At 39.3% G+C, this 20,915-nt stretch overlaps 1 long non-coding RNA gene across 4 annotated transcripts in view; it reads right to left on the bottom strand.

Moving 5' to 3' along the window:
* Positions 1–20,915, bottom strand: part of LOC123331561 — a 113,497-nt gene that overhangs the window by 52,894 nt on the left and 39,688 nt on the right. For all 4 annotated transcript variants that reach the window (XR_006548262.2, XR_006548261.2, XR_006548263.2 and 1 more), the window contains exon 3: positions 5,491–5,572. This is a non-coding gene — a long non-coding RNA (uncharacterized LOC123331561). The remainder of the gene's footprint in view (positions 1–5,490; positions 5,573–20,915) is intronic.

Below are 20,915 nucleotides of genomic sequence, written 5' to 3'. Positions count from 1 at the left end.
AGATCCCCTGGAGAAGGAAATGGCAACCCACTCCAGTACTCTTGCCTGGAAAATCCCATGGACTGAGAAGCCTAGTAGGCTACAGTCCATGGGGTCACAAAGAGTCGGACATGACTGAGCGACTTCACTTTCACTTCTCAATCCCATACCCTTATATTGCCTCTCCTTCCACCTCTCTTCCCTCTGGTAACCACTAGTTTGTTCCCATACCTGTGAATCTGTTTCCATCTTGTCTTTTTTTTTTTTTTTTTTTTAGATTCCATATGTAAGTGGAAACATTGAGTATTTGTCTCTGTTTGACTTATTTCACTAAACTCCAGGTCCATTCATGTTGCTGCAAATGGGAAAAGTCATTCTTTTTTTTAAAGCTGAATACTGTCCCATTGTATACATATGTACCATATCTTTCTTAGGTGGTTACCATATCTTGGCTATTGTAAATAATGCTCCTATGAACATTGGACTCCTATGAACATTGAAGTTAAGTGGGCCTAGGAAGCATCACTACAAACAAAGCCAGTGGAGGTGATGGAAATCCTGGTGAGCTATTTCAAATCCTAAAAGATGATGCTGTGAAAGTGCTGCACTCAATATGTCAGCAAATTTGGAAAATTCAGCAGTGTCCACAGGACTGGAAAAGGTTGGTTTTCATTCCAATCCCAAAGAAAGGAAATGCCAAAGAATGTTCAAACTACAGCACAATTGCACTCATCTCACACACTGACAAAGTAATGCTCAAAATTCTCCAAGCCAGGTTTCAACAGTATGTGAACCCAGAACTGCCAGATGTTCAAGCTGGATTTAGAAAAGGCAGAGGAACCAGAGATCAAATTGCCAACATCCACTGGATCATAGAAAAAGCAAGAGAGCTCCAGAAAAACATCTATTTCTGCTTTACTGACTATAACAAAGCCTTTGACTGTAGATCACAACAAACTGTGGAAAATTCTGAAAGAGACGGGAATATCAGACCATCTTACCTGCCTCTTGAGAAATCTGTATGCAGGTCAAGAAGCAACAGTTAGAACTGGACCTGGAATGATGGACTGGTTCCAAATCAGGAAAGGAGTACATCAGGGCTATATATTGTCACCCTGCTTATTTAACTTATATGCAGCGTACATCATGTGAAATGCCAGGCTGGATGAAGCACAAGCTGGAATCAAATTTGCCAGGAGAAATATAAATAACCTCAGATATGCAGATAACACTGTTAAGTAGTTAGAATAGGAAACAGGAGTCCAGAATGGTGGTGGCTAAAAGATAAGGAAGGGAAAAGCCTGCAAAAATAGAACAAAGGAAGGTCCAAGGACCGGAGTGAGGACCTCAGGTAGAACAAATAACACTCCCAGCTAGCCCAATTTACATAGGGCAGGTCCAGGGGGAGAAAAAAACATATAAAAAGAGGAGCCAAAAGGCCTGGAGTCTCTCTCTCTCCCCCACGTGCTGGGGTGCTCTTCTCTTCGCATCTTTGGGTCAACATGCCCTCACGCCTCGAGGATGGATTTTCCTGCTATTTTCTAAATAAAATAGAGCTGTAACACAGAGCTGAAACACTGATTTGTCTAAGAGCTATACATGGTCTGTTCGAGACCTGAGAGCTATAACATAATCTAAGACCCAAGAGCTGTGACGCGATGAGGGCTTTAATGTCCATCACTCCAAATCTTTGTTGTGATGAGACAGAACCGAGGAACATACCCTCGCCTGACAACACCATCCTTATGGCAGAAGGTGAAAAGAAACTAAAGAGCCTCTTGATGAAAGTGAAAGAGGAGAGTGAAAAAGTCAGCTTAAAACTCAGCATTCAAAAAACTGAGATCATGGCATCCAGTCTCATCACTTCATGGCAGATAGATGAGGAAGCAATGGAAACAGTGACAGGTTTAGTTTCTTGGGCTCCAAAATCACTGCAGATGGTGACTGCAGTCATGAAATTAAAAGACGCTTGCTCCTTGGAAGAAAAGCTATGACAAACCTAGACAGCATATTAAAAAGTAGAGTCATTACTTTGCCAACAAAGGTCTGTCTCGCCAAAGCTATCTTTTTTTCTAGTAGTCAACTATGGATGTGAAAGTTGGACTATAATGAAGGCTGAGCACCGAAAAATTGATGCTTTTGAACTGTGGTGTTGGAGAAGACTCCTGAGAGTCGCTTGAACTGCAACAAGATGAAACTAGTCAATCTTAAAGGAAATCAGACCTGAATATTCATTGGAAGGACTGATGCTGAAGCTGAAGCTCCAATACTTTGCCCACTTGATGTGAAGAACTGACTCATTGGAAAAGACCCTGATGCTGGGAAAGATTGACCGTGGGAGGAGAAAGGGATGACAGAGAATGAGATGGTTGGATGGCATCACCGACTTGATGGACATGAGTTTGAACATCTCTGGGAGTTGGTGATGGACAGAGAAACCTGGTGTGCTGCAGTCCATGGGGTCACAAAGAGTCAAACATGACTGAGTGGCTGAACTATACTGATGAACATTGGGGTGTATATATATTTTCAAATCAGTGTTTTCATTCTCTTTGTGCATATACTCAGGAGTGGAATTGCTGGATCATATGGTAGTTCTATTTTTAGTTTTTTGAGGAACGTCCATACTGCTTTTCATAGTATTATGTCTGATAAGGGGTCCAAAATATATAAATAACTCATATAACTCAGTATCAAAAAACCAAACAACTCAATTGAAAAATCAGCAAAAGACCTAAATAGACATTTTTTCCCCGAAGGAAAAATACAACTGGCCAACAGGCACATGGAAAGGTGCTCAGCATCACTAATCATCAGGAAAATGCAAATCAAAAACACAAGTAGGTATCGCTGCACAGCTGTCAGAATGTCTAGCTTCAGAAAGACACCACATATTGGAAGAATGGCATCACTGACTCAATTGACATAAGTTTGAGCAAACCCTGGAAGATAGGGAAGGACAGGGAAGCCTGGCATGCTGCAGTCCATAGTGTCACAAAGAATCAGACACTACTGAGTGACTGAACAACAACAACAGTTGGGAAGATGTGGAGAAAAGGGGGACTTCTCTGGCGGCTCAGCGGTAAAGAACAGAGGAGACTGGCAGGCTCCAGTCCAGAGGATCACAAAGAGTCGGACATGATTGAAGTGACTTAGCATGCATGCATAGTGGCCAGTGAAGGGAAAAAACAAGTTTGGAGCTCTCCAGAAAAACCATTCTCAGGTAATTGTTATTTTTGACCTATCTGACAATTGCCTGGAAACACTCACTAAGGCGACTTGTATTTACCTGACCTGTCTCAGAGCCTTCTCTCTGTGCATGCCCTTTTCCCTCTAGGCATTTGTCAGAAACAATTCGTGGCAATTGTTTAACAAGAAAGCTGCTTGAGGCAGCAACAAAAATTTGGGAAAACAAAATAAACTGACCAAAAATAATTAAAAAGGAAAGGTGAAAAATGAGATGTTCGTTGAAGGTTTTGTAAATTTCTGACACGTTCCTGAGAATCTAGGCGAGTACACACATGAACAATGCTGCACATGATTAGGAAAGAAATGGGAAGGCCCTAAGTTCTCACTACTGACCTTGAGGCTTTACACAAGTAGGAGGTGAAGGCTGAGGAAGAGTGTAAACTGCCTGCCATAGAACTGAAGGGAGTCTCCACATACAGACAGAGACTCTACACAAAGCCTGTATGACTTACTGGTTCCAAGAATCCAAGAAAATTTCTGTCCAATTATTAACTGACTATTAAGCCAAGCAAACAGAAACTTCAATGTCTACACATAACAATGAATAGAAAAGTTAAATAATTAGTTCAGGAAAGCCACTAAACACACAGCAGCAACAGCAGTGACCAAAACAACGACAACAAAATGTGGTGGGAGAATCAGAAAGATCTCAAGGCAGTAACTTGGTCTTCTACATTAGCTAATGAGAAAATAAAGAGCAAACTAAACCCAAAGCAAATAGATGAAAGGAAATAATAAATATTAGGGAGAAATTAGTGGTAGGGAAAAGAAAAAGAACGGAGAAAACTATTAATGAAACCAAACCTTGGTTCTTGGAAAATATAAACAGAAGTACCAAACTTTATCCAGATTGATCAAGAAAAAAAAGAGAAGACTCAAATTACTAAAGTTAAAAATGAAAGTGGGGCTATTAATACCAATCTCATAGAAATAAGAACTATAAGAGAATATTATGTACAACAGTATGCCAACAAATAGAAAATCTAGAAGAAATGGGCACGTTCCTGGAAAAACAAAGATTACCAACACTGACTCAAGAAGGTCTGAATATCAAGTTAAGAAAGAAACATACACAAAACAAATCCCAGACTCAGATGGCTTCACTGGCAAATTCTACCAAAAGTTTAAAAAAAAAGTCTTAAAAAATAGAAAAGGAGGGAATACATTCCAACTCATTCTATTGGGATAATAGCACTCTGATACTGAAACCAGAAAAAGGCATCACAAGAAAAGAAAACTACAAGCTAATATCCCTTGTATTATGTAGTCACAAAAATCTTCAACACAATGCTAAGAAAGTATATCCAGCAAAATATAAGAAGGATTGCATACCACAATTGAGTGGAATTTTTTCCAGGAATATAATGTTGGTTAGATACATGAAAAATCAATCAATGTAATATGTCACACTAATAGAGTTAAGGGCAAAACTACATGGTAATTTCAATAAATGCAGAAAAGGCATTTGAGAAAATCTAATCCTCTTTCCTGAGTAAAAATATTCAATAAACTAGGACTAGAAAGGAACTTCCTCAACTTGATAAAGGATATCTATGAAAAATTCATATCTAACATCATACTTAATGGTGAAGGAATGAAAGCTTTCCCCTTAAGATCAGGAACAAGACAAGGATGTCAACTTTTGCTACTTTTATTCAACATTGTACTAAAGTTTCTAACTAGGGCAATTAGATATGAAAAAGAAATAAAATTGTCCATCCTGCAATAAAAGAAGTAAAACTGGCATCTTGGCATATTTTTGCAAATGACAAAATCTTTTACACAGAATATCCAAAGGAATAAAAAAAGATTGAAGCTAACAGATTACTTCCACAAGATATAGGATATAACATCAACATGCAAAAATCAGTTGTATTTTTATACACCAGTAATGAACAATTCAAAAAGGAAATGAAAAAACAATTCCACTAACAGTAGCCTTAAAAACAATACAATGCTCAGGAAATTTAATAAAAGAAATGCAAGGCTAGTGCACTGAAAACTGAAAAAATCCTTGCAGACAACTAAAGAAGTAAAAAAAAAGGTGTGGGGAAGATAGAATGTATTCATGGATCAGAAGACTTCATACTGTTAAGATGACAACACTCCCCAAATTGATCTACAGATTCAACACAGTGTCTATTAAAATTCTTTTCCCATTTTTGCAGCAGTTGACAAGCTGATACTAAAAATCATATGAAAATGCAAGGGATCCTAAACAGCCAAAACAGTCTTGAAAAACAAAAAATCTGGAGTACTCACATTTCTTGATTTCAAGTTACAGCAACCAACATAAGTATCCAAGGTGATAGAAGAAGTCCACCCTGGAATGTCACTGATAGTGCTGCAGAGAAAAAGGAGAGGAAGTGGACTACTAGATGATGACTCTGTTCATGATCGGTTCATGTCACTTTGGTTCACATTCTACTTGCCAAAACAAGTCATGCGGTCAAGCCTGAAATCAGTGGGAAAAATGTACAGTCTTCCCTTAGAGAAAAGCAGTGAATATTTTCAGCAGTGATATAACATACCATGGACAATATTCCAATTAGACTGATGGCATACTAATATGAATAGTCAAAGCTATGGTTTTTCCAATCATATCCAACTATGGCTTTTACAAATATAAGATTTGGACCATAAAGAAGACTAAGCACCAAATAATTGATGCTTTAGAATTGTAGTGCTGGAAAAAACTCTTGAGAGTCCCTTGGACTGCAGGGAGATCAAACCAATCAATCCTAAAGGAAATCAACTCTGAATATCCACTGGCAAGATTGATGCTGAAGCTGAAGCTCCAATACTTGGGCCACCTGATGCAAAGAGTCAACTCGCTGGAAAAGACCCTGATGCTGGGAAAGATTGAAGGCAAAAGCAGAAGTGGGCAGCAGAGGATGAGATGGTTAGATAGCATCACTGACTCAATGGACATGAATTTGAGCAAACTCCGGGAGACAGTGAAGGACAGGGGAGCCTGGCATGCTGCAGTCCGTGGGGTTGCAGAGTCGGATACGACTTAGCAGTTGAACAACAACAAAGTCACAATGGGAGAGTATATTGGGACAATCCTCTGTCTTCTCTTCCCTGCAAATTTATGATGCATTAAAATTTAGAATAAATGTGACGTTCAAAATATAAATGAATGATTGATAGTTGGCAACACAAGGCAAAAGAACTGATGGATTGCCAGAAACTGGGCAGCATATTCCCTTAGTGCCTAGTTCCTTTCAATACTCAGATTGCCCCATAACAAAGTCAATCCATAGTTTTGTGTTCCTGAGCAGCTTGAGCAATGGTACATATAGGCCATTCATGTACGTATAGACTGTTATGGCAATTGCCATCCATATTGGTAGAGGAGCTCTTTATCCCTTATCCATTCGAGACACAGTCTGGCTCACGGGGGTTCACTCTGTTCTCTATCACTGGTGAGCATGGCACCCTCGCTGGCTGGTGAGATGCTATAACCCTTGCCTTTCTCCTGTCTCCTGAAAGGAGGGAGGTGTCATTAAAGCTTCTTTTGTTTTACATTCCCTTTGGGTAAATGCCTTCTTCATATAAGATCTCATCATTTATAGAATAAGAAATATTCTCTCAACTCTACTCTAGGAAATAGAGAAATGTAGTTTTTAATCAGCCTAAAATAAATTAATTTGCTTATTCAGAGGCATAGTCCTCCTTCTGTTTTTCTGCAACTTTAATCTCTCTTGGAATCACCAAACAGAAAAAAAAAACCAAAAAATACCTCTGGTCATGAAGATAAGGACTGGAATGACTTCAGATACATTAGGGAGTCCCCATCTGTTTCTAACTAATATGTAGGCTTCTAAGTGGCTCAGACAGTAAAGAATCTGCCTGCAATGCCGGAGAGCTGGATTTGATTCCTGGGTCGGGAAGATCCCCTGGAGTAGGAAATGGCAACCCACTCCAGTATTCTTGCCTGGAGAATCCCATGGACAGAGGAGCCTGGTGGGCTACAGTCCATGGGTTCACAAAGAGTTAGACACAACTGAGAGACTAACACTTTCACTTTCACAAGAAGCATACAGTCATGAGTGCATTGACATCCTCTCACACTTTCTGAGGGCTCTGCCAGAGAATCAGTCAGGCTCTAGGAGCAGGGCAAAGTGGTGTTGAAGTAAAACCTCCTTCTGAAAGGGTGAGTTTCCTGGTCCTGTAGCAACAAGGGGTCATTTCTAGGAACTTCAGAATTTAGGCACACTGAAGATGTTCAATCATGCTCATTAGCAATGAAATGGTATTCTGAATAGCAGCTAGATCCAGTTATTTGGGGCTTCTCAGATTGGACAGTGGTAAAGAATCCATCTGCCAGTGTAAGAGATGCAAGAGACCCGAGTTTGATCCCTGAGTTGGGAAGATCCTCTGGAGTAGGAAATGGCAACCCACTCCAGTATTCTTGCCTGGAAAATCCTATGGACAGAGGAGCCTTGTGGGCTAGAGTCCATGGGGTCACAAAGAGTCAGATATGACTGAGCACACACATTTTATCAAATGGACTGAAGTTAAAATGCTTGGTAAAACCCAGGATGAGTGAATGTGAGGAATCGGGCATTCTTATTCATGGATGTGGCTGTGTAATCCAGTAGGGCTTCTTTGAAGAGCAACTTGGAAATAACTCTCAAAGCAAAGAGAAAATACTTTCCCTTTGACTCAGTGATTGACCCTCTGTGAATATATCTTAGAGATACATGAATTCTGGGCCCAAAGACATGTTCAGACTCTTTGCTGCATGGTATTATACTGTATTGTCTCATACAGTAAATAACCTAAATGTTTTTCAATAGCAGGCTAATTAAATGAACTAAGACCTATCTACATAACTGAGTATCATGAAGCTATTTAAAACACTGAAAAATATCAGTGTAAGCTGATATGGAAAGAGACAACACATGGCTAAGTGTTGAAAACAAGTTGGAAACAGATTCCTTTAGAGGAGAGATTTTCAACTTCAGCACTATTGACAATTTGGACCAGATAATTCTCTGTTGTGGAGGGGCTGTCCTGCACATTGTTGGATGATCTGCAGCATCTACCAACCAGATGCCAGAGGCAATCCCTACCACTCTCAAGCCGTGACAGTAAGAAATGTCTCCAGGACTTCCCTGGTGGTCTAATGGTTAAGAATCTGCCTTCCAATGCAAAGGACAAGAGTTTGACCCCTGGTCTGGGACGATCCCACATGAGCTGCGGAGAAACTAAGCCCATGCTTCACAACTACTGAGCCTGTGCTCTAGACCCTGGGAGCTCCAGCTACTGAGCCCATGTGCCCTAGAAGCTGTGCTGTGCAACCAGAGAAGCCACTGCAAGGAGAATTCCATACACCATAATTAGAGAATAGTCCCTGCTCACGGCAACTAGAGAAAGCCCATGTACAGCAAAGAAGACCCAGTGTAACCAAACATATAAATAAATAAATAAATTTTTAAAAATTAATTAATTTTAATTGGTGGCTAATTACTTTACAATATTGTGGTGGTTTTTGCCATACATCAACATGAATCAGCCATGGGCGTACATGTGTCCCCCCATTCTGAACACCCTCCCACCTCCCTCCCCACCCCATCCCTCCGAGTTGTCCAAGAGCACCCGCTCCGGGTGCCCTGCTTCATGCATCAAACTTGCACTGGTCATCTATTTTTCATAGAGTAATATACATGTTTCAGTGCTATTCTCTCATATCGTCCCACCCTCGCCTTCTCCCACATAGTCCAAAAGTCTGTTCTTTACATCTGTGTCTCTTTTGCTGTCTTGGATATAGGGTAATTGTTATTGTCTTTCTAAATTCCATAAATGTGTGTTAATATACTGTATTGGTGTTTCTCTTTTGACTTACTTCACTCTGTATAGTATCTCCAGACATTACTAGATGTTCCCTGGGGAAAGCAATGCTAAAGCACTGCTGGTTAAGAATGATGGCCATAGATGCATGGGACTTAAGGGCTATGAGTGTTTGTGTGTGCACAGATCATCTTTAGAATAACCATGTGACTCATCGGTGGTAGCTGTCCCTGTTATAGCTGGGGCTAGGATTGTAGGTGGGAGAGAAACCTAGTCTTCATTGTAAATACTTGTGTACTGTTTGAATTTTAGCATGTGTGCTATTTAAAAAATAAGATTTTATACAGAGTGAAGCGAGTCAGAAAGAGAAAAACAAATATCATATATTAACAAATATCATATATTATATCCCATATATATGGGACCTATAAAAGTGATACTGATGAACCTATTAATATTTGCAGACCAGGAATAGAGAGACAGATGTATAAAATGGACTGGTGGACAGAGCAGGGGAAGAAGAGGGTGGGATGAATTGAGAAAGTAGCACTGACATACATATTCTACCATATATATAGCATACTTATGGTTGATTCATGTTATTGTAGGCAGAAACCAACATAACACTATAAGGCAATTATACTCCAATTAAAAAAAATAAATAAAAGAAGAAAACCAGATTAAAAGTAAACTATACAGTGATATTTCCATGACTGTTGAAGGGAAAGGTAGAAAGAGCATTTTTTTTTTTAATTGAAGGATAATTACTTTACAGAATTTTGTTGTTTTCTGTCAAACCTCAACATGAATCAGTCATATTTATACATATATCCCCTCCCTTTTGAACCTCCCTCCAATCTCCCTCCCCATCCCACCCATCTAGATTGATAGAGTCCTTATTTGAAGTTCCTGAGACATACAGCAAATTCCCATTGGCTATCTATTTTACATATAGTAATGTAACGTTCCGTGTTACTCTCTCCATACATCTCACCCTCTCCTCCCCACTTCTCCTGTCCATAAGTCTATTCTCTATGTCTGTTTCTCCATTGCTGCCCTGCAAATAAATTCTTCAGTACCATTTTTCTAGATTCCAAATATATGCGTTGCTGCTGTTAAGTCACTTCAGTCGTGTCTGACTCTGTGCGACCCCATAGACAGCAGCCCACCAGGCTCCCCCGTCCCTGGGATTCTCCAGGCAAGAACACTGGAGTGGGTTGCCATTTCCTTCTCCAATGCATGAAAGTGAAAAGTGAAAGTGAAGTTGCTCAGTCGTGTCCGACTCTTCGCAACCCCATGGACTGCAGCCTACCAGGCTCCTCCATCCATGGGATTTTCTAGGCAAGAGTACTGGAGTGGGGTGCCATTGCCTTCTCCGATATTTATGTGTTAGTATATGATATTTATCTTTCTCTTTCTGACTTACTCCACTCTGTATAATAGGCTCTAGATTCATCCACCTCATTAGAACTGACTCATATGCATTCCTTTCATGGCTGAGTAATATTCCATTGTGTATATGCACCACAACTTCTTTATCCATTCATCTGAAGATGGATATCTAGGATGCTTCTGTGTTCTAGCTGTTGTAAATAGTGCTGCAGTGAACAATGGAATACATGTGTCTTTTTCAATTTTGGTTTCCTCAGAGCATATGGCTAGGAGTGGGATTGCTGGGTCATATGGTGGTTTTATTGCTAGTTTTTTAAGGAATCTCCATACTGTCTTCCATAGTGGCTGTATCAGTTTACATTCCTACCAACAGTGCAAGAGCATTCCCTTTTCTCCATACCCTCTCCAGCATTTATTGCTTGTAGGTGTTTTGATGATGGCCATTCTGACTTTTGTGAGGTCATAGTTCATTGTGGTTTTGATTTGCATTTCTCTAATAATGAGCAATGTTGAGCATCTTTTCATGTGTTTGTTATCCATCTGCATGTCTTCTTTGGAGAAATGTCTGTTTAGGTCTTTTTCCCACTTTTTCATTGGGTTGTTTGTTTGAGTTGTATGAGCTGCTAATATATTTTAGAAATTAATCCTTTGTCAGTTGTTTCATTTGCTATTATTTTCTCCCATTCTGAGAGTTGTCTTTTCACCTTGCTTTTAGTTTCCTTTGCTGTGCAAAAGCTTTGAATTTTAATCAGGTCCCACTTGTTTATTTTTGTTTTTATTTCCATTAGTCTAGGAGGTGGGTCATAAAGGATCTCACTTAGATTTATGTCATTGAGTGTTCTGCCTATGTTTTCCTCTAAGAGTTTTATAGTTTCTGGTTTTACATTTAGGTCTTTAATCCATTTTGAGTTTATCTTTGTGTATGGCATTAGAAAGTGTTCTAATTTCATTCTATTGCATGTAGCTGGCCAGTTTTCCCAGCACCATTTATTGAAGAGGGTGCTTTGCCCCTTTGTATATTCTTGCCTCCTTTGTCAAAAATAAGGTACCCATAGGTGCATGGGTTTATTTCTGGACTTTCTATCTTGTTCCATTGGTCTGTATTTCTGTTTTTGTGCCAGTACCATACTGTCTTGATGACTGTAGCTTTGAAGTATAATCTGAAGTCAGGAAAGTTGATTCCTCCAGCTCCATTCTTCTTTCTCAAGACTGCTTTGGCTATTGGGGTCTTTTGTATTTCCATATGAATTGTGAAATTTTTTGTTGTAGTTCTGTGAAAAACGTCATTGGTAATTTGATAGGGAATGCATTGAATCTGTAGAATGTGTTTGGTAGTATAGTCATTTTCACTATATTGATTCTTCCAACCCAGTAACATGGAATATCTCTCCATCTGTTTATGTCATCTTTGATTTCTTTCATCAGTATCTTATAATTTTCTGTGTAGAGTTCTTTTTGTCTCCTTGCTGCTGCTGCTGCCAAGTCACTTCAGTTGTGTCTGACTCTGTTCAACCCCAGAGATGGCCGCCCATCAGGCTCCCCCATCCCTGGGATTCTCCAGGCAAGAACATTGGAGTGGGTTGCCATTCCTTCTCCAAGGCATGAAAGTGAAAAGTGAAAGTGAAGTCGCTCAGTTGTGTCCAACTCCTCACGACCCCATGGACTGCAGCCTACCAGGCTCCTCTGTCCATGGGATTTTCCAGGCAAGATTACTGGAGTGGGTTGCCATTGCCTTCTCCCTTTGTCTCCTTAGGTAAGTTAATTCCTAGATATTTAATTATTTTTGTTGCAATGGCTAATGGGATTGATTTATTAATTTCTCTTTCTGATTTTTCATTGTTAGTGTATAGAAATGCAAGTGGTTTCTGTGTATTGATTTTGTATCCTGCAACTTTGCTAAATTCACTGATCAGCTCTAGTAATATTCTGATAATATCTTCAGGGTTTTCTATGCACAGTATCATGTCATCTGCAAACAGTGAGAGCTTTACTTCTTCTTTACCAATCTGGATTCCTTTTATTACTTTTTCTTCTCTGATTGCTGTAGCTAGGGCTTCCAAAACTATGTTGAATAATAGTGGTAAAAGTGGACACCCTTATCTTGTTCCTGATCTTAGGCGGAATGCTTTCAGTTTTTCACCATTGATAATAATGTTTGCTGTAGGCTTATCATATATGGCCTTTACTATGTTACTATCTTCATGACCCAGATAACCACAATGGTGTGATCACTCACCTAGAGCCAGACATCCTGGAATGCAAAATCAAGTGGCCCTTAGGAAGCATCACTACGAACAAAATTAGTGGAGGTGATGGAATTCCTGGTGAGCTATTTCATATCCTGAATAATGATGCTGTGCAAGTGCTGCACTCAATATGCCAGTAAATTTGGAAAATTCAGCAGTGGCCACAGGACTGGAAAATGTCTGTTTGCATTCCAGTCCCAAAGAAAGACAATGCCAAAGAATGGCCAAACTACCACACAATTGCACTCATCTCACACACTAACAAAGTAATGCTCAAAATTCTCCAAGCCAAGCTTTAACAGTATGTGAACTGTGACCTTCCAGATGTTCAAACTGGAATTAGAAAAGGCAGAGGAACCAGAAATCAAATTGCCAACATCTGTTGGATCATCAAAAAGCAAGAGAGTTTCAGAAAAACATCTACCTCTATTTTATTGACTACACCAAACCCTTTGACTCTGTGGATCACAACAAACTGTGGGAAATTCTTAAAGAGATGGGAATACCAGACCACCTGACCTGTATCCTGAGAAACCTGTATTCAGGTCAAGAAGCAACAGTTAGAAGTGGACATGGAACAACAGACTAGTTCCAAATCAGGAAAGGAGTACTTTCCTTTATATATAAGTTTGTATATTGTCACCCTGGTTATTTAACTTAAATGCAGAGTACATCATGTGAAATACCTGGCTGGATGAAGCACAAGCTGGAATCAAGATTGCCAGGAGAAATATCAATAACCTCAGATATGCAGATGATACCACCATTATGGCAGAAAGCAAAGAAAAACTAAAGAGCCTCTTGATGAAAGTGAAAGAGGAGAGTGAAAAAGTTGGCTTAAAATTCAGCATTGAAAACTAAGATCATGTCTTCTGGTCCCATCACTTCATGGCAAATAAATGAAGAAACAATTGAAACAGTGAGAGACTTTATTTTCTTGGGCTCCAAAATCACTGCAGATGGTGACTGCAGCCATGAAATTAAAAGGTGCTTGCTCCTTAGAAGAAAAGCTATGACAAACCTAGACAGCATATTAAAAAGCAGAGACATTACTTGCCAACAAAGGTCCATCTAATGAAAGCTATAGGTCTTCCAGTAGTCATGAATGGATGTGAGAATTGGACTATAAAGAAAGCTGAGCACCTAAGAATTGATGCTTTTGAACTGTGGTATTTGAGAAGACTCTTGAGAGTCCCTTGGACTACAAGGAGATCCAACCAGTCCATCCTAAATGAAATCAGTCCTAAATATTCATTGGAAGGACTGATACTGAAGCTGAAGCTCCAATACTTTGGCCACCTTATGTGAAGAACTGACACATTGGAAATGATCCTGATGCTGGGAAAGATTGAAGGCAGGAAGATCAGGGGACTACAGAGGATGAGATGTTTGGATGGCATCACTGACTCTATGGACATGAGTCTGAGTAAGCTCCAAGAGTTGATGATGGACAGAGAAGCCTGGTGTGCTGCAGTCCACGTGGTGGCAAAACATCAAACACGACTGAGCAACTGAACTGATGTTGAGATAGGTTACTTCTATGCCCATTTTTTTGGAGAGTTGGACTGTGAAGAAAGCTGAGCGCTGAAGAATTGATGCTTTTGAAGTGTGGTGTTGGAGAAGACTCTTGAGAGTCCCTTGGACTGCAAGGAGATCCAACCAGTCCATTCTGAAGGAGATCAGCCCTGGGATTACTTTGGAAGGAATGATGCTAAAGCTGAAACTCCAGTACTTTGGCCACCTCATGCGAAGAGTTGACTCATTGGAAAAGACTCTGATGCTGGGAGGGATTGGGGGCAGGAGGAGAAGGGGACAACAGAGGATGAGATGGCTGGATGGCATCACTGACTCGATGGATGTGAGTCTGAGTGAACTCTGGGAGTTGGTGATGGACAGGGAGGCCTGGCGTGCTGTGATTCATGGGGTCGCAGAGAGTCAGACACGACTGAGTGACTGAACTGAAATGGACTGAATTGAATCATAAATGGGTGCTTAATTTTTTCAAAGGCTTTTTCTGCATCTATTGAGACTATCATATGGTTTTTATCTTTCAATTTGTTAATATGATGCATCACATTAATTGATTTGCATATATTGAAGACTCCTTGCATCCCTGGAATAAGCCCAACTTGATCATGGTATATGAGTTTTTTAATGTGTTGTTGAATTCTGTTTGCTAAAATTTTGTTGAGAGTTTTGGCATCTATGTTCATCAATGATATTGGCCTGTGGTTTTCTTTTTTTATGTTGTCTTTGTCTGGTTTTGTATTAGGGTGATGGTGGCCTCATAGAATGAGTTTGGAAGTGTCTCTTCCTCTGCAATTTTTTGAAAGAGTTTTAGAAGGATAGGTATTAGCTCTTCTCTAAATGTTTGATAGAATTCTCCTGTAAAGCCATCTGGTCCTGGGCTTTGGTTTGGGGGGAGATTTTTGATCACAGCTTCAATTTCAGTGCTTGTAATTGGGTTGTTCATAATTTCTATTTCTTCCTGGTTCATTCTTGGAAGATTGAACTTTTCTAAAAATCTGTCCATTTCTTCTAGGTTATCCATTTTATTGTCATATAGTGGTACATAATAGTCTCTTATAATCCTTGGTATTTCTGCATTGTCTGTTGTAACCTCTCCTTTTTCATTTCGAATTTTGTTGACTTGATTCTTCTCTCTTTTTTTCTTGATGAGTCTGGTTAAAGGTTTGTCAGTTTTGTTTATCTTCTCAAAGAACCAGCTTTTAGTTTATTAATCTTTACTTTTTTTTTTCATTTCTTTTTCATTCATTTCTGCTCTGATCTTAATGACTTCTTTCCTTCTGCTAATTTTGGAGTTTTTTTTTTTTTTGTTCTTTTTTCAGTTGTTTTAGGTGTAAAGTTAGACATTGTCTATTTAATGCTTTTCTTATTTCTTGAGGTAGGATTGTACTGCTATAAACTTCCCTGTTAGAATTGTTTTTGCTGATCTCACAGGTTTTGAGTTGTTGTATTTTCATTGTAATTTGTTTCTAGAAATTTTTTTATTTCCCTTTTGATTTCTTAAGTAACCTGTTCGTTGTTTAAAAACATATTGTTTAATCTCCACGTATTTGTGTTTTTTTACAGGTTTTTCTTGTAATTGCTATCTAGTCTCATAGCATTGTGGTTGGAAAAGATTCTTCATATGATTTCAATTTTCTTAAATTTACTGAGGTTTGAGTTGTGACTCAAGATGTGGTCTATCCTGGAGAATGTTCCATGTGTACTTGAGAAGAAGGTGTATTCTTCTGCATTTGGATGGAATGTCCTGAAGATATCGATGAGATCCCTCTCATCTAATGTATCATTTAAGACTTGTGTTTCCTTACTTGTTTTCTGTTTTGATGATCTGTCCATTGGTGTGAGTGGGGTGTCAAAGTCTCCTACTATTATTGTGCTACTGTCAATTTCTCCTTTTATGTCTGTTAGTGTTGTCTTATGTATTGCTCCTATATTGGGTGCATAGATATTTACAATTGTTGTGTTTTCCTCTTGGATTGATCCCTTGATCCTTACGTATTGTCCTTCCTTATCTCTTGTAATCTTCTTTATTTTAAGGTCTATTTTGTCTGATATGAGAATTGCTACTCCAGCTTTCTTTTGCTTCCCATTTGCATGGAATATATTTTTCCATTCTCTCACTTTCAGTCTATATGTGTCTTTAGTTCTGAAGTAGGTTTCTTGTAGACAGCATATATGTTGGTCTTGTTTTTGTATCCATTCATCTAGTCTGTGTCTTTTGGTTGGAGCATTTAATCCATTTACATTTAAAGTAATTATTGATATATTTGTTCCTAGTGCCATATTCTTAATTGTTTGGGGCTTGATTTTATAGATCTTTTACTTATTTTGTATTTCTTGACTATATAAGTCCCTTTAACATTTGTTGTAAAGCTGGTTTGGTGGTACTGAATTCTCTTAACTTTTGCTTGTCTGAAAAGCTTTTTATTTCTCCATCAATTCTGAAAGAGATCCTTGATGGGTACAGTAATCTTGGTTGTAGATTTCTCCCTTTCAGTACTTTAACTATATCCTGCCATTCTCTTCTGGCCTGCAGAGTTTCTGCTGAAAGATCAGCTGTTAAATGTATGGGGTTTCCCTTGTATGTTACTTGTTGCTTTTCCCTTGCTGCTTTTAATATTCTTTCTTTGTGTTTAATCTTTGTTAGTTTGATTAATGTGTGTCTTGGCTTGTTTCTCCATGGGTTTATCCTGTAGGGGACTCTGCATCTCTTGGGCTTGATTGACTATTTCCTTTTCCATGTTGAGGAAATTTTCAACTATACTCTTCAAAAATTTTCTCATTTTCCTTTTTCTTTTCTTCTTCTGGGACCCCTATAATTCAAATGTTGGTGAATTTGATATTGTTCCAGAGGTCTCTGAGACTATCCTCAGTTCTTTTCATTCTTTTTACTTTATTCTGCTCTTCAGAAGTTATTTCTACCGTTTTATCTTCCAGTTCACTGATTTGTTCTTCTGCTTCAGATATTCTGCTACTGATTCCCTCTAGAGTATTTTTAATTTCAGTAATTGTTTTGTTTGACTCTATGTTTATTCTTTAATTCTTCTAGGTCTTTGTTAATTGATTCTTACATTTTCTCCATTCTGTTTTCAAAGGTTTTTTTTTTTTTTTTTTATCACCTTTACTCTCATTATTCTGAATTCTTTTTCAGGTAGTTTGCCTAATTTCTCTTCATTTATTTGGACTTCTGTGTTTCTAGTGTGTTCCTTCATTTGTGCAGTATTTCTCTGCCTTTTTTTTTTTTTTTTTTTTGAACTTACTGTGTTTGAGGTCTCCTTTTCCCAGGCTTCAAGGTTGAATTCTTTCTTCCTTTTGGTTTCTGCCCTCCTAATTTTGGTGCAGTGGTTTGTGCAAGCTTTGTATAGGGTGAGATTTGTGCTGAGTTTTTTGTTAGTTTTTCCTCTGATGGCAAGGCTGAGTGAAGTGGTAATCCTGTCTGCTGATGATTAGGTTTGTATTTTTGTTTTGTTTCTTATTTGGATGAGGCCTCTTGCATAGGGTGCTACTGGTGAATGGGTGATGCCAGGTCTTGTATTCAAGTGGTTTGCTTTGTGGGAGTTCTCACTATTTGATAATCCCTAGGGTTAGTTATCTGGTAGTCTAGGGTTTTGGAGTCAGTGCTCCCACTCCAAGGGCTCAGGGCTTGATCTTGAGTTTTGTGTGGTTCTATATATTCTTTTCCACTGGTCAGGTACTCCTGTCTGCTCTCAGCTGGTGTTCTGCATACACTTCTGTGTCTGAAGGTATATTCCTGATGTATCTGTGGAGAGAGATGTACTTCACATCCACCTACTCCTCCACCATCTTGTTCTCCAAGAGCATTTTTTAAAATGCCATTTTTACCCAAAGAGCTCAGTACTTTCTCTTCCCTTGGGTATTGGAAAGTACACAGGGTGAAGAGTTTTGGAACAGCAGCAAGATGGACTGTAGCTGTGCACCACAATGAAGGCATTCTTGGAGATAAAATCAGATCCCCTGTAGATACCACTGAATAAGTTTGGGAAACTGATTTTCTGGAAAGAACATGAAGGGACCTTTGGAACAAGAGCAGTTTCAGTTCCAATCCATGATTTGCCTCTTAATGGTAAATGATCTTGCCCAAGTTAACTCTCTGAACCTGTTTTCTCATTTGCAAAGTGAGCATAAAAGTATCCAATTCATAGATATTTTATGATTATTAAATAATACACACACACACACACACACATGCACACATGCACAATTTCTATTAAGTCATGTCCAACTCTTGGAGACCCCATGGGTGGTAGCCCACCAGGCTCCTCTGTCCATGGAATTTCCCAGGCAAGACTACTGGAGTGGGTTTCCATTTCCTTTTTCAGAAAATCTTTCCAACCCAAGGATTGAACCCGGGTCTCCTGCATCTCCTACACTGAAGGTGGATTCTTTACTGACTGAGCCACCGGGAAACCCCCTTAAACTTCTGGTGATTGATAGTTAAGAGTACATTTTTTTTTATTTTTTAAATTTAATTGGGGGATAATTGCTTTACAATGTTGTGCTGATTTCTGCCATACAACTAGAATCAGTCATAAATATATGTATATCCCCTGCTTCTTGAGCTTTCTACCATGCCTCCATCCCAGCCCTCTAGGATTCAACAGTACATTTTCTGAGTATAAGTTATATGGGGCCTCCATCATGATGATGAAGAGCTTTTTCTTTGGAATCAGACTAACTTAAATCCAAATCTCAACTCTGCTATGTGGCAGAGTTGTGATCGTGTGATCTTAGGAAAATAATTAACTTTGCTGGATCTCATTTTTCTTATTTTTTTCTGTATAAAAAATAAAATCTCATTTTAGGAATTGGAGACCTGACACATGGCCCTCTTTGATTCTACAAAGGCTGAAGAGTTGGGAAATATTAATATGTATCAGATTCTATATTAGTTAGGAACAGAGCTCAAACTGGCTTAGATCAAAGGGGAGATTTAATGATCCACGTCAAGGCATCCCTGGGAGATACTGAGGGCTCAGTTCTAGACCACTGCAATAAAGCGAACATCACAGGAAAGCAATGATGCTTTTAAAGTGCTACATTTAATATGCCAGCAAATTTGGAAAACTCAGCAGTGGCCATAGGACTGAAAAAGATCAGTTTTCATTCCAGTCCCAAAGACAGTGCCAAAGAATGCTCAAACTACTGTACAATTGCAGTGATTTCACAGGCTAGCAAAATAATGAGCAAAATTCTTCAAGCTAGATTCAACAGTATATGAACTGAGAACTTCTATATGTACAAGCTGAATTTAGAAAAGGCAGAGGAACCAGAGATCAAATTGCCAACATCCTCTGGATCACCAAAAAAGCAAGGGAATTCTAAGAAAACATCTTCTTCTGCTTCACTGACTATGGTAAAACCTTTGACTGTGTGGATCACAACAAACTGTGGAAAATTCTTTAAGAGATGGGAATACCAGACCACCTGACCTGCCTCCTGAGAAACCTGTATGCAGGTCAAGAAGCAACAGTTAGCACCTAACATGGAACAATGGACTGGTTCAAAATTGGGAAAGGAGCACCCCAAGGCTGTATCCTGTCACCCTGCTTATTTAACTTATATGCAGAGTACATCTCTTGAAATGCCAGGCTGGATAAATCATAAGCTGGAGTCAAGATTGCCAGGAGAAACATCAACAACCTCAGATATGCAGATGATAATACTCTAACGGCAGAAAGTGAAGAGGAACTAAAGAGCCTCTTGATGAGAGTTAAAGAGAAGAGTAAAAAAGCTAGCTTAAGATTTGGCATTAAAAAAACTAAGACCATGACATCCTGTCCCATCACTTCATGGCAAATAGATGGCTAAAAAGTAGAAATAGTGACTGATTTTATTTTCTTGGGGTCCAACTGAGGATGGTGACTGCAGCCACAAAATTTTAAAGACAATTGCTCTTTGTAAGAAAAGTTATAACAAACCTAAGTAGTGTATTAAATAGCAGAGACGTCACTTTGCCAGTAAAGACCTGTATAGCGAAAACTGTGATTTTTCTAGTAGTCATGTACAGATGTGAGAGTTGAACTGGAAAGAAGGCTGAGCACCCAAGAATTGATGCTTTCAAACTGTGGTGCTGCAGAAGACTCTTGGGAGTCCCTTGGACTGCAAGGAGATCAAACCAGTCAATCCTAAAGGAAATCAAACCTGAATATTCATTGGAAGGACTGATCCTAAAGCTGAAACGCTAATACTTTGGCCACCTGATGTGAAGAACTGACTCATTGGAAAGGACCCTGATGCTGGGAAAGATTGAAGGCAGGAGGAGAGGATGACAGGATGAGATGGTTGGATGGCATCACCTTCTCAACAGACAAACTGAGGGATAGTGAAGGACAGAGAAGCCTGGTGTGCTGCAGTCCATGGAGTTGCAGAGACAGACACAACTTAGTTACTGAACAACAATGGTAAAGTATCACAATAAAGCAAGTCACACAATTTTTTGGTTTCCTAGGAGAAGGCAATGGCACCCCACTCCAGTACTCCTGCCTGGAAAATCCCATGGACGGAAGAGCCTGGTAGGCTGCAGTCCATGAGGTCGCTGAGGGTCGGAACACAACTGAGCGACTTCACTTTCACTTTTCACTTTGATGCATTGGAGAAGGAAATGGCAACCCACTCCAATGTTCTTGCCTGGAGAATCCCAGGGACGGGGGAGCCTGGTGGGCTGCTGTCTACGGGGTCACACAGAGTCGGACACGACTGAAG

The sequence above is a fragment of the Bubalus bubalis genome, chromosome 24 (genome assembly GCF_019923935.1).
Source record: "Bubalus bubalis isolate 160015118507 breed Murrah chromosome 24, NDDB_SH_1, whole genome shotgun sequence".
In the NCBI taxonomy this organism is placed as follows: domain Eukaryota; kingdom Metazoa; phylum Chordata; class Mammalia; order Artiodactyla; family Bovidae; genus Bubalus; species Bubalus bubalis.
This window is presented reverse-complemented; position numbering and strand designations above follow the sequence as displayed.